Below are 12972 nucleotides of genomic sequence, written 5' to 3'. Positions count from 1 at the left end.
AATATGTTTATCTTAATGGCAAGAATTCTGACAAAATGGCCATCAAGTATGGTGTCCCACAGGGATCCGTATTGGGACCTGTGCTGTTCCTTATATACATAAACGATTTGCCAAATAGTGATAATCACTGTAACTTTATTCTCTTCGCAGATGACACGACAGTTATAAACACTGAAAATAATTACGATAGTTTGAAAGATAACGTTTTGATATCTCACCATAGTATCAGACAGTGGTTTAGTGCAAACAGATTATTCCTAAACAATGACAAAACATCGTCAGTTCTGTTCTCATTACGCTACGTGGGGGATGAGATGGCTAATTACACCCCTCAGGCCAAGTTTCTTGGGGTTTGTATTGACCAGAGGATGACTTGGGAGGCCCACGTCACTGAGCTTTCCAAGAAACTATCTAGAATCATTTTTCTTATAAGAAGTCTTTCCGATTCTGTCTCGACGGCAACTTTATTGACAGCCTACTACGCAGTTTTTCATTCTAATATGATTTACTCAATACTTAATTGGGGTCACTCCTGCCATGCAGAAAAAATTTTTAGTCTACAACGAAGGTGTATACGAATCATTGCCGGGCTTCAGTATAGAGCTGACTGTAGGAAGCAGTTTGTTAGATACGGCGTTCTCACTCTGCCTTGTGTATTTATTCTTGAATGCCTTGTTTTCATTAGAGAACATCTGATCAGTTTTGAGTCAAACAATTCATTTCATGAATATTCAACCAGGAATAAAAACCAAATCAGGCACAACTTTCTGCGATTGAACAGAGCTAGAAATGGGACAAATCATTATTGCATTAGATTTTATAACAAATTACCAGTCAATGTCAAAAATCTATGCCCAATTCATTATAAAGGTGTCTTGAAAAACTTTCTTAAATTGAATGCATTTTATACACTTGATGAATTTTTAAATCATAATTTTGCTAATCGAAATGTAATGTTTGTATTTTATAGTTGTCTGTACTTTATGTACTTTATGATTGTTTTTATAATTTGATGTGCTTCTCTTTGAATTGTATTTTAATTGTATGCTTTGGCCATGTTTTTCTTTGACGTGTGTAAACATTTTTTTTATGTAATAACACCAATAAATGCTTACTTACTAAGGAAAGAATATTATTGTAGTTGCAGTCGCCATTATTATTCTTAATAATTTGAATTCAAATATCAAGTTAAAAATGTTTAATGGTGAGAATAGTGATATAGATGAGTTTCAAAATACCTTCCGGAAGTTTCAGAAACCGTGCAAAAGGGAACATCATGCGAGTTTAATACCAATTCAACGGTTGGTGCGTTTCTAAAAAAACGAAAAACGTGTTCCTTGCTTTTCTCAGAAATTCAAAGCATGTAAAGCCGATATAAAATAATTACATGGTGAAAGGTAGACAACAGTAGACAACGATCTTAGATACTTGAAACGGCAATCTCTTGATTACCCTGTTCAGCAAAGATAAAATATATAAATTTGTAAACGAAGCCCTTAATAAACGCAGGTAATTAATGAAATTTAGTTGAAATTTATAGAAAATAAGCCACTCTGATTACCCGCTACAACATATGATCGATTGTTAGATACTGTAGTAAAAAGTGTTTTGATCAACCTATAGGTGTTATACCTTCGGTAAAATAACAGTGGAAATTGGACTTTAGATAGTCATCTGTAACCATGCTTGCAGATCTAGGAGATGTTTTAAAATTGAAATGACCCAAAATTCTTATTGAATATTATGTTGACTGCAGACATAAATGAATAAAAAATACTGATAAAGCGCATCAAAATTAACTTTTATTTCTTGTAAAGACGACCCTATTTAGCCAATAAAATTTGGCTGGCCATGTTTCATTTCTACCATATGTTAATTTTCAATCTTCATTTTTCCCCATTTCATATTTTGTCCGAATTTAACAGTTTTACAAATAAGAAAATTGATAACAGTTCTCAGGTAATGCGAATTTCAGTTTCTTTCTTTTCCCTTTTTAATGATTTTTTATTTTCAAGTTAGTTCTTTAAGTTAGTTGCATTGTCAAACACGCGTAAAAATTTTATCATTTTATATAAAACATTTCTGTTGTGTTTTTTTATGTTTTTTTGAGTGCTTTAAGTAATTAAGATGAATATTAATCGATATAATAACTACTAAAACATAATCATTATATTTCTGGAAAAAACTTTATATATTAAATTTGCCTCGTATTTAAAAAAATCATGAATCAAAATTAAAACAAAAAAGAAATTATCGGACGGGATATACTTTTAAAGAGAAAAACATTTTCATAACTTAATTTTAGAGAAATGCTTTTGAGTGAGTACTTGAAACAGTTTAATAATAATCTTCTGCGAAAAGGAATTTTATTTTAAAAAATTATAGTGTAAGAGAACCAATATCACCAGTATTTTTTTTATTTTATGAGTAAAAATTGATTAATTAAATATATTAGTGAAGGCATAGGGACGTAAACAATATTTTAGGTTTTTGTTCTGTTTACTGTTAGAAGATCAAGCTCAATAAACAATAAACTTACATAACCTCACATAATGACAAAGATAGTGGCATAATTTCATAGAAAAATTCGACTGAACTGCGAAATTCGCAAAAAGTGAAGAGATTAAATAATTTAAATCCAAAACTGTGAAATCAATGAATTTCGCGTCCTTGAGAACTAGTCTTTAGAGGAAGTACAATTGAAACCTTATAATGTTGTTAGTCCTCCTTAATTTAGTAATAAAAAGATAGACAAAAAAGTTTATGCAATAAGTGTCATAATCTCTTACGTCACAACTTTTATGTCAATGGCGTACTAATCAAGTAAATATTTATAATTATTAACTAATTGCTTATACAGGGTGTCTCATAATTAGCTGCCAACCCTGAAGAGGCCGATTCTATGATCAAAACTAAGTAAAAAAGTTCATATGAACATGGGTCCGGAAATGCTTCCTAAGGGCACACGGACCCATTGAAGAGGGAGGAATGGAAATCATTTTTTTGCAATATCTCTCAATCGCGTTGTGATAAATGAATGAAATTTGGTATACACAGCTAAATTTTGATGAGCAATTTGATGGACTAATCCATTTATTTCCACAAGGTCCATTGGGGTGGGTACGGGGGGGCCCTTGGTACTTTGCGTGTGTAACTTTTTCATCTTTGACTTTTTAACAAATTGGACAGCAAATTCCGTTTTCCCGAACTGTTTTACGTTAAAAAGGTACTCTTGTTTCAAATCGTTATCTTTAACGGTTTCTGAGAAAATCGCTCTTGAATTAATCCCACTTTGGTCAATTTCATAGTAATTTAAACAAAAAAAATTTTTTTGTTTAAATTTAATCTAATTTTAATAAAAAAATAATAATAAAAAATTAAATTAAATAAAAATTAATCCTTTAAATGGAAAAGAGAGGAAAGGAAAATTATTATTATTTTTTTTTGTTTAAATTACTATGAAATTGACCAAAGTGGGATTAATTCAAGAGCGATTTTCTCAGAAACCGTTAAAGATAACGATTTGAAACAAGAGTACCTTTTTAACGTAAAACAGTTCGGGAAAACGGAATTTGCTGTCCAATTTGTTAAAAAGTCAAAGATGAAAAAGTTACACACGCAAAGTACCAAGGGCCCCCCCGTACCCACCCCAATGGACCTTGTGGAAATAAATGGATTAGTCCATCAAATTGCTCATCAAAATTTAGCTGTGTATACCAAATTTCATTCATTTATCACAACGCGATTGAGAGATATTGCAAAAAAATGATTTCCATTCCTCCCTCTTCAATGGGTCTCTGTGCCCTTAGGAAGCATTTTCGGACCCATGTTCATATGAACTTTTTTACCTAGTTTTGATCATAGAATCGGCCTGTTCAGGGTTGGCAGCTAATTATGAGACACCCTGTATAGTTTGTATTAACTAACACTACCATTTTCAGTAACAAAGTACGCACTTTTTTAGGCAAACACTCCTTCAAAAAATATACTTATTCACGCTAAGAAGGTTGTAGTCTTTCCGAAGTCAGTTGAACATGTATAAAAACGCCTAGCAATAAAATTTAATGAATTTCACAGGCGCCCCTAAAACAGTTTTCTGCTAAAGGTAAGAAATTATAATAATTTGTACACAGGGTGAGTCAAAATTCACTCCCCAGCGGCCGGATATACATTCTAAAATAAAAAATAAAACAAAATGTAGAATACTAAAATCTCGAAAGCGGAGCCGTTTTCGGAAAATTTTGTAAAGAAAAATTCAAATTTATAATTTTTTTGTTTAATATTAACACCATTAAAATCCATTTATATCCATACAAAATAAGAAATAGCAAAAACGAAGATCCTTCTGACTTTGGCTAACCTTTAAAAACAATACCATTTTCGTTAATACACTTCTGCAATTTGTGGTAGAAACTCCTGGCAACAGAACAGAAATTGATTCATTGATCATTTATTTCCGCTACTGCTTCATGAATCCTGCCAATAACATCATCCTCGCCAACAGGCACATTAAAATAAACCTTTTCTTTTATGTATCCCCATAACCAAAAGTCTATCGGAGTCAAGTCAGGAGATCGGGGTGACCATGGTGTTGGTCCACCCCGTCCAATCCATTTATTAGGAAAACGGCGATTCAAAATATGTCGTACTTGTAATCTGGCATCTGCGAGCGCACCATCATGCTGAAACCACATAGTTGCACGTTGTTGTAGAGGAATATCTTCTAACAAACCTGGCAAAATGTTCTCGCAAAAATTACTGTACAGCATTCAGTATTCTTGACAAAAAATATGGACCTATGATGCTTTTCCCGTAAATACCTATCCAAACATTTACAGACCAACGTCTTTGCTGATTCCGCTAACGTTTTTTATGAGGATTCTCATAATGCCAATAATGAAAGTTGTTATGATTGAAAACTCCTTGTTGGTTGAAATGAGCTTCATCAGTAAATAAAACATTATAGAAAAAATCTGTATTGCGCTGAAATTCTTGTAATGCCCATCTGCAAAAATTTACTCTTAATTGGTCGTCTCGAGGATGCTGCGTTTGAATTGGCTCTACATGATACGGATACAAGCTGTACCTTTGAAGACATCTATGGACAGTGGATTGGACATGATACCTGTTTCTTGATAATATGCGGGTACTGGTGGTAGGATTATTCTCAACATCCTGCAGTAACCGTTCTTCCTGTTGCCATGTTAATTTTCGAGGTCGACCGGCATACAAAGAACATTCCTGTTTTCACGGTACGTATTTCTACATTTTGGATTCTTTTGTGACCGAGATGATGGCGATTCGAAAATTGTTCCCTGTACAAACGCTCGGCAGCACGGGCGTTAACGTTACAAGCTCCTAAAGCTTACTGTCAAGTAAATCCGTATCAACAAGATTTTTGTCATCTTGATTAGTCAGTCGAAAATCGCGCGTTTATTGAACTAAAATTAATAATTTATTCGAAAACGGCTCAACTTTGACAGATGGTAGCTGGGTTCATTTCAAACATTTTTTTCTTATATGAACGTGTTCCGATTCGTTTAGAAGTTACAAGCATTTTAAAATATATAATTTCAAATTTCAATCAAAAGAGCCTGATAAACAAAAATGATGGTTCCTACAACAATAAAGTTTAAAGTTTAAACGTTAGTTAACCTTTATTATCCAAATTAACAAATTATAAGACTATAAAAATTGTTCAAAATTTCTCACATCAGCGAACTAAAGATTCCGTCACTTGATGGATGAGATTTGGATTATTTCTTATCTGGCTAGCTGCATCCTTAATTATTTCAAGTAACTGCTGATAAGTATTGAATTTAGGCGAGCTGTTTAATATGTTCCCATAAATAGAAGTCCAAAGGATTTAAATCTGAGGAACGTCTTGCTATTGGACCTTGTTGACTTTATCTACTCGTATTTATTTGGGAAATGATCATTTAACCAAGCAGTTACTTGTCTCCCTGTATGTAGTGGTGTACTACTGTGCTGATACCGCATATTTTGAATAATATTAAACCTTACGTCATCAATGAGATCAAAAAGATTGTTTTCCAAGAATGTTCTATACAGATCAGCATTTGACTATCATTTAAAACTTGTACAAGCAGTAAATTATTGTTGAAAACGCTACCCCAAACGTTGCTGAAATCGTCTTGATTTAATTGCACGCGGATTTTGTAAAGTCCAGATATGTTCATTATGATTATTATTTATGTCGTCCTTAGTAAAACACGCTTCATCAGAGCACATGACAAGCGAAATAAATCTATCATTTTGTGCATGTTGTTGAAGTAGCCAGCGACAAAATTCTAATCGCTGTGGAGCATCTCCAGCATGTAACGCTTGTACATTTTGACGATGAAACAAATGTAACATTTCTCTGTTCACTACACGCCATACAAAATTCGGTGATAAATGAAGATTACTTGCTATACGCTGAACTGAACGCTATACTGAACTAATTGAAGAGTTGTCAATGACAGCATCTATTGTATCTTCTTCATTTTGTACATTCACTTCAGTAGGACGAATGACCTGTTTTGGAGCGGGGTTACGTTCTTCTCGAAGTCTACGAAATGATGCCTTAAAGACTGTGTAGGTGCCATAACAAAAGGACCATTAGCTGACTTTGCCAATCTGTGTCTAGGTACCACGACAGCATGCCTATCTCTGAGGTCAAATGTCAAATGTCTATCCGCGAACTGCGTAAATTCCGACTTGTGAACCCTGACGTATATTGCGCACTCTAAAATATACATTGAGACTGCGGTCAAGTCTTTAAATAATTGGCGACAAGAATGACGCCTTGTTTTAAAGAGCATAGTTCGAATGATTCGTTTTTGCGCAATCATTAAATTGTCAATACCCGAACTATTACCCCAACAGAGGATACAATAGCTTAGGATAGGGTAAACCTGTCCGTAGTAATATAACTTCAGTATGTCAAGACTCACAAACTCCCTCAACTTCCACATGACAAAGTTATGTTTGGATAGCCCCTTACATAAGTTCACTATGTGAGCCTGCCAGTTTAGACATCTGTCAAATGTGACTCCCAGAGACTTCACACAATCATTATCCCTAAGAGATCTTCCATTTAAGGCAACATATAAACTATTATTAGGGTCATGAATTGAAAAAGAAAGCATTACAGTTTTCGCACAGTTTAGAGACAGTCCATTTGCCACACAATATTTTTTCATTATATCAATACAATTTTCACCCTCACGAGCCAACTGATCAACGCTATTTGCCCGAAAAGCCACAGTGGAATCATCTGCATAGAGAGAAGCCTGATTTGGATAAAAACAGTTGCCTAGATCGTTTATAAAAATGATAAACAAAATAGGTCCCAAAATGCTACCCTGAGGAACACCCAAGGGAACCACTCTGTTGCTCGATGTAGACTGGCCAACAGGACCCTTGACGATAACTTTCTGCTGTCGATTTCATAAATAGGATCTCAACCACTCAAGGGGAGTACCCCTGACCCCATAATGTTCAAGCTTTATCATAAGTAAGTCATGGTTTACGGTATCAAAAGCCCGCGTTAAATCAAAATAGAAACAAGCCGATCTCTGCTTGAACTCAAAACTTTCCAAAATGTGTTTATAAATTGTCAATAAAGCATCCAACGTTGAGTAACCATCTCGGAAACCAAACTGGAAATTACTAATCAGCTTGTACTCACTCAAGAAAAACTTTAGATTTTACAAAAGCCTTCTCATATACCTTTGCAAACACCGACACCAAAGAGATACCTTTATAATTCGAAATCTTATCACTTTCCTCCTTTTTATAAATAGGGACGATCAAACTCTGTTTTAAAATAGGTGGAAATGAACCCTATTCAAAAGAGCTATTTACAAGTTTAGTAAGAGGTTCCTTTATGTCATGAAACACATGCTTAAGGATACAACAAGGAATACCATAAAAACACCCTGAATCCTTGATAGAAACACTATTTATCACTTGGACCATTTCCTCGTGAGAAAGTGGTAACAGAGTCAAAGATTCAACCACCCTGTCTGAGGAAAAAAGATAATTGTTAGGATTTACATCCGACTTACGGCTTTCACGAACAGAGAAAAAATGAATTAAAAGCTTCCGCAGATTGCGCAAAAGGCACAGAATTATTTACATCACTACAAAAAAGATTGGAACACTAGAGCGGTTATTTACATTTACATGATCCTTTATCACATTCCAAGCAGCCTTTGATTTATTCTGCGCTAATGCAATTGATTCCCTATAGTAACTTCTTTTTACCTCTCTAATAGATTTTTTGTGAGATTTACTTAATTGTTTGTACAGATTCATATTTCTGTCTGTGGGGCAAAATAAGTACCTTTTATACAAGTCTTTCAACAAACGGCACTGTTCCCGAATCAGAGGGGTTATCCAAGGTTTAGTTTTGGGTCCATTACCCCTCCCAATACGAAACGATTCCAAGGGGAAAGACAAATCAACTATCTCCAAAAAACGGGAAAAAAACTTATCAAATTTATCATTGCTATCAAGCACGTTATCTATCAGAGCATTCCATCCCACATTAGCAGCATGAAATTTAAAAATCTGAATATTGAAATCGTTCGTAAAATCACGTCGTTCATAAAAACGAGTTTTATCAGTAATCGAGCTGTTACAGTTAAATTCAATCAGCTGCATAGAATGATCAGAAAAAAAAGGGAAAAACAACTCTGCCCTTACAATAGGTACACTGACTCTCACAAAAACATTGTCGATTACAGACTTTGAATTCATATTTACACGAGTATAATCATAAAAACTTTGTACAAAACCATACGCGTCAAATAAATTTACTAAAGCAGTGGCGTTCTGACTCCTAACGTTGACATCCAAATTTATATTGAAATCACCACAAACAAACAAATACTTAAACTTAAACTTGGAGCAAATTAGCGTCAACAAATTTTCTAAATAACTTAAAAACAGATTAACGTTGGAGTCAGGTGCCCTATATAAACTAACTACTAAAATATTCATAGATTCAACAATAATCTCTGTAGCAGCATACTCAAATACAGATTGGACTCGAGTCACATTAATTGCTCTAATACTAAAACTGCCAATTGTATCGCGAATATAAATCGCCACACCACCACCAGCTTTATCAACTCTACAGTAGTAATCAGTTAACTTATAATTATTAAGCTTTAAAACTAAAATTTCTTCAGCTGAGAACCAAGTCTCGCTCAAACATACAACGTCCGGGAAATCTAATGATTCCAAAAAAGTATACAATTCTACCAATTTATTACGAGCGCTTCTTATATTAAAATGGCAAATTCCAACACGCTTCGCCACATTATTAGACAAATGATCCAGACGATTGCTTACGCCCATGAAAAAACTTAAAATGTTTTATAATAATATTTTCAGGCCAAAAACCAGGACTGTAAAGTTCATCACGCACTTGTTCAGAGAAGACTGTACTTACTCGAAAAGCAGCATTAGACCCCTTACTGACCAGTTTTACAACCTCGAATTCTTGATCCTGCATTTTATTTTGTAAATAGGAAATAACACTGTCCACCGTAGTCTCAGCTCTGCATCTCCCCACGTAGAAACATAATTTCTTAGCTGGAGCAGCCAAGGAAGATCCTTCACTAATAGCAGCCGAACCCCTAATAATATTCTTATTCCGTTTCATAGGGACGCCACTAGCGAGCGACCCATCCGTTTTGCTGCTATCAAATGGCTGGCACTTTTTATTCGAATTCCTCGTATTTCTTTGTTCCCCCACAGCTACTACTTCTTGTGATAATGCGGAGAACTTAACCTTATTACTAGAATCATTAACAATTAACGAATCAATATGTCTATTCTTCGTTAACAGTTCTTTATTTGTTGAAACCAAGTCACTTACTTGCTGTTCCAAAGATAATAATTTTTGTTGTAGAGCTCTTGTTGACTCCTTTACTAAATTAACTATGTAATCTTTTAAGTTCTCATCATATTTTGTCTCCTGACTAATACTTTTAGAAGCAGACCTCGTCATCTTGAAGCTATCTACCACCTCAGATAGACAATATCTGCATTATCTTCAGTTGTAAATAAATTTAGCACTTTAACGCTAAGTGTCAAATGAACAAACAAAATGATACAAATAAGGCTACTTTGATTGAAATATGAAATTATATTTTTTTAAATGCTTGTAACTTCTAAACAAAAACGAATCGGACTTATGTTCATATAAGAAAAAATGTTTGAAATTAATCTGGTTATCATCTGTCAAAGTTTGTCATAGAGCTTGTAGAACACGGTGTATAAACAATCAAAAGTAACTAAAATGAATTATACAATATCATTATCAGTTTAGAAAACGAAAACAGACAGATTTTCGAAAAGTTAATTTTTAACAGTGCGCGATATATATAAAGTGATGTCAATTTTAGTATTTTGTATTTGACTACATTCTTTCAGTGTAAGATTTTTGGTTAGGCAAAACTGTTTTTATAAAAACAACTCTTGATTGAACTTTCTGAAAATCATCAGTTGGGCGCGTCTGAAAAACTGTTTTAAATTTGTTACCTATTTTCTTCAATTTTTCCGGTAGTATAAGAATATATGGAATTTTTATTGTGTATGTAATTTATCTTTGTGGTCTGACAGAATTTGTCTTACTTTTAACGTTCCTAAAAACTGTCAACAAAATTCTCAGGTTACTGAGTGTTTATTAGTACATTTTTTTATGAATTTCAATTCATTATTAATAATTTCATCTTCTTGAGGAAATCAATTTGGCTCTATAATACAAACATTTAATTACACCATTTTTATATCTATATGATGGTTTGAATTCAAATTTAGGTATCTGTCAGTGTGAGTTGGTTTTCTATATACACTTGTTTCTAAAGAGTTGCCACCTTTTTTCATTAGAATACCTGTTATTCTTAATATACGACATTGTACGATTTTACAATTATGTATATCATATTATGTAGATCAGAGAAGCCGTAGGCTATACTTCGCCTTTTCTAAGTTTTCTAAAATAATTGTAAATCGCAAACATCTTAGAAATAAAGTCATTTTATTATTATCTATTATTTTAGTGAAACTTTCGTGTTAGTTTTTACAGAAAAATATTTAGCGTTTTTTTGTTCCTTTTGACAAGAAGAATCAGTAAATCTTTACTAGTCTTTCCGAAGTCAGTTGAACATGTAAAAAAAATGCCTGGCAATAAAATATAATGACTTTCATAGGCGTCCCTAAAAAAGTTTTCTGCTAAAAGTAAAAAATTATAATAATTTGTATATAATGTATAGAAAATTTCTATTATATGTTCATTTGGCCAACAACATATTTTAATTATTTATGTCTTCAAACAATTTTATTTTATTGATTGGTAAATTTCGTTTTGTTCCGCTTCAAAAGGTCTCCAAAATGCCATGGTGTAATAATATTATTTCTCCTTTTCGCAATTGTAATATCAATGAGTAGAATGTGCCTATAATAAATTAAAATTGCTTGAATCACACCAAATTCCGCAATGCTGCACTGCACTGCTGGGCAATTTGTCAACCACTTGTCAACAGCTGAGATTTATTGCCCAGTGGCCTAATGCAGCTGTGTAGCTGTGTTTGGGTATATACATTTCTACCACCTCCACGTTTAGTTCGACCAGACCTGTATATATAGCTCAATAAATATGGGAACAAGTTTTTCAAATACTTCAATGCCGAGTTACTGCGTCAATGACCAAACCTGGTACATACTGTCAACCTCTTGGTTCTTCAATTGATATCGAAAAGACTATAGTGTTGTAGGTACCTACTGAATGATTCATCTTGAGTGTAAAGATTCATCTGTTATAAGTAACACCACCAAATCTAATAACATTTCTCTGCAAGATTAAAAAATAGCTAATTCAAACTCACTCACGTTATATGGTAAAGATCAAAAGGGACCGCAAAAATTTCATCAATCATGTCGTGTATTAATCATAATTCCTGTACTTATAAATTTCCGCTACTATCTTTCATTTGAATTAGTGGAAATAGGAAGTTAAACTGTGTTGGGTGCCAGGGCACAAAAGCATTTGTGTGAACGAGAAAGCGGATGAACTTGCTAGGAAGGGATCCGAGACAGAGTTCATTGGCCCGGAGTCCTTCGGTGGCACATCTCCCAGTGTGGTCAGGCAGGCTTTGGGCAAATGAACTAAGATTGAACACAGGAAGTACTGGACTTCAAGGCCAGGACATAGCCATTCTAAGGAGCTCATGGAGTATCCTTCGAAGGAAAGAGCAAACGATTTACTGAGCTTGAACAAAATCCGACTCAGGAGAGTGACATGACTCATAACGAGACACTGTCACTTTAGGAAACATCTACATAAGCTAAAGCTTGTAGACAGTCCGGTCTGCCGAGGATGTGACTCGGCGGATGAAACTTCTCTGCATATCCTGGGCGAGTGTCCGGGATTTGCACGTAGTAGAATGGCGCTCGTGGGGAGACCTTATTTGGAACTCAAGGAACTGAGAGAAGTGTCAGTAAGGAAGCTTCTGGACTTTGTCAAAAGGACAAAACTACTTGCTGAATAGGACTAGTAGTGGGACGCACAATAGGCCTAATTAGACCGCGGTGCTATGGGACTTATTAGGACCAACCACTAGGAAGAAGAAGAAGAAGAAGAAGAATGAGAAGAAGAAGAAGAAGAAGAAGTGGAAATAGGATAACATTATTTGTAAAAATGGATTTTCAAAATTTAGTAATAGTAGTTTAGTTTGAGTTATTAACTAAACTTTGAATATCTATTTTTAACAATATTATCCATAGAATGCAACTTGAAATATAGACATAGAAAAATAATACGAATAAAAAATTAAAAGTTCCTGTTAGATTCGATACGCCCTCGTAAAGTTAAGGCTGAAAGGAGAACGTGCCGTTTTTTTCAAAAACAAAATGCCTGTGCACCGCGTCAGGCTTGGTTTCATCGGCAGGTTCAAG

Source organism: Anoplophora glabripennis, unplaced genomic scaffold (genome assembly GCF_000390285.2).
Source record: "Anoplophora glabripennis isolate ALB-LARVAE unplaced genomic scaffold, Agla_2.0 scaffold178, whole genome shotgun sequence".
Lineage (NCBI taxonomy): Eukaryota > Metazoa > Arthropoda > Insecta > Coleoptera > Cerambycidae > Anoplophora > Anoplophora glabripennis.
This window is presented reverse-complemented; position numbering follows the sequence as displayed.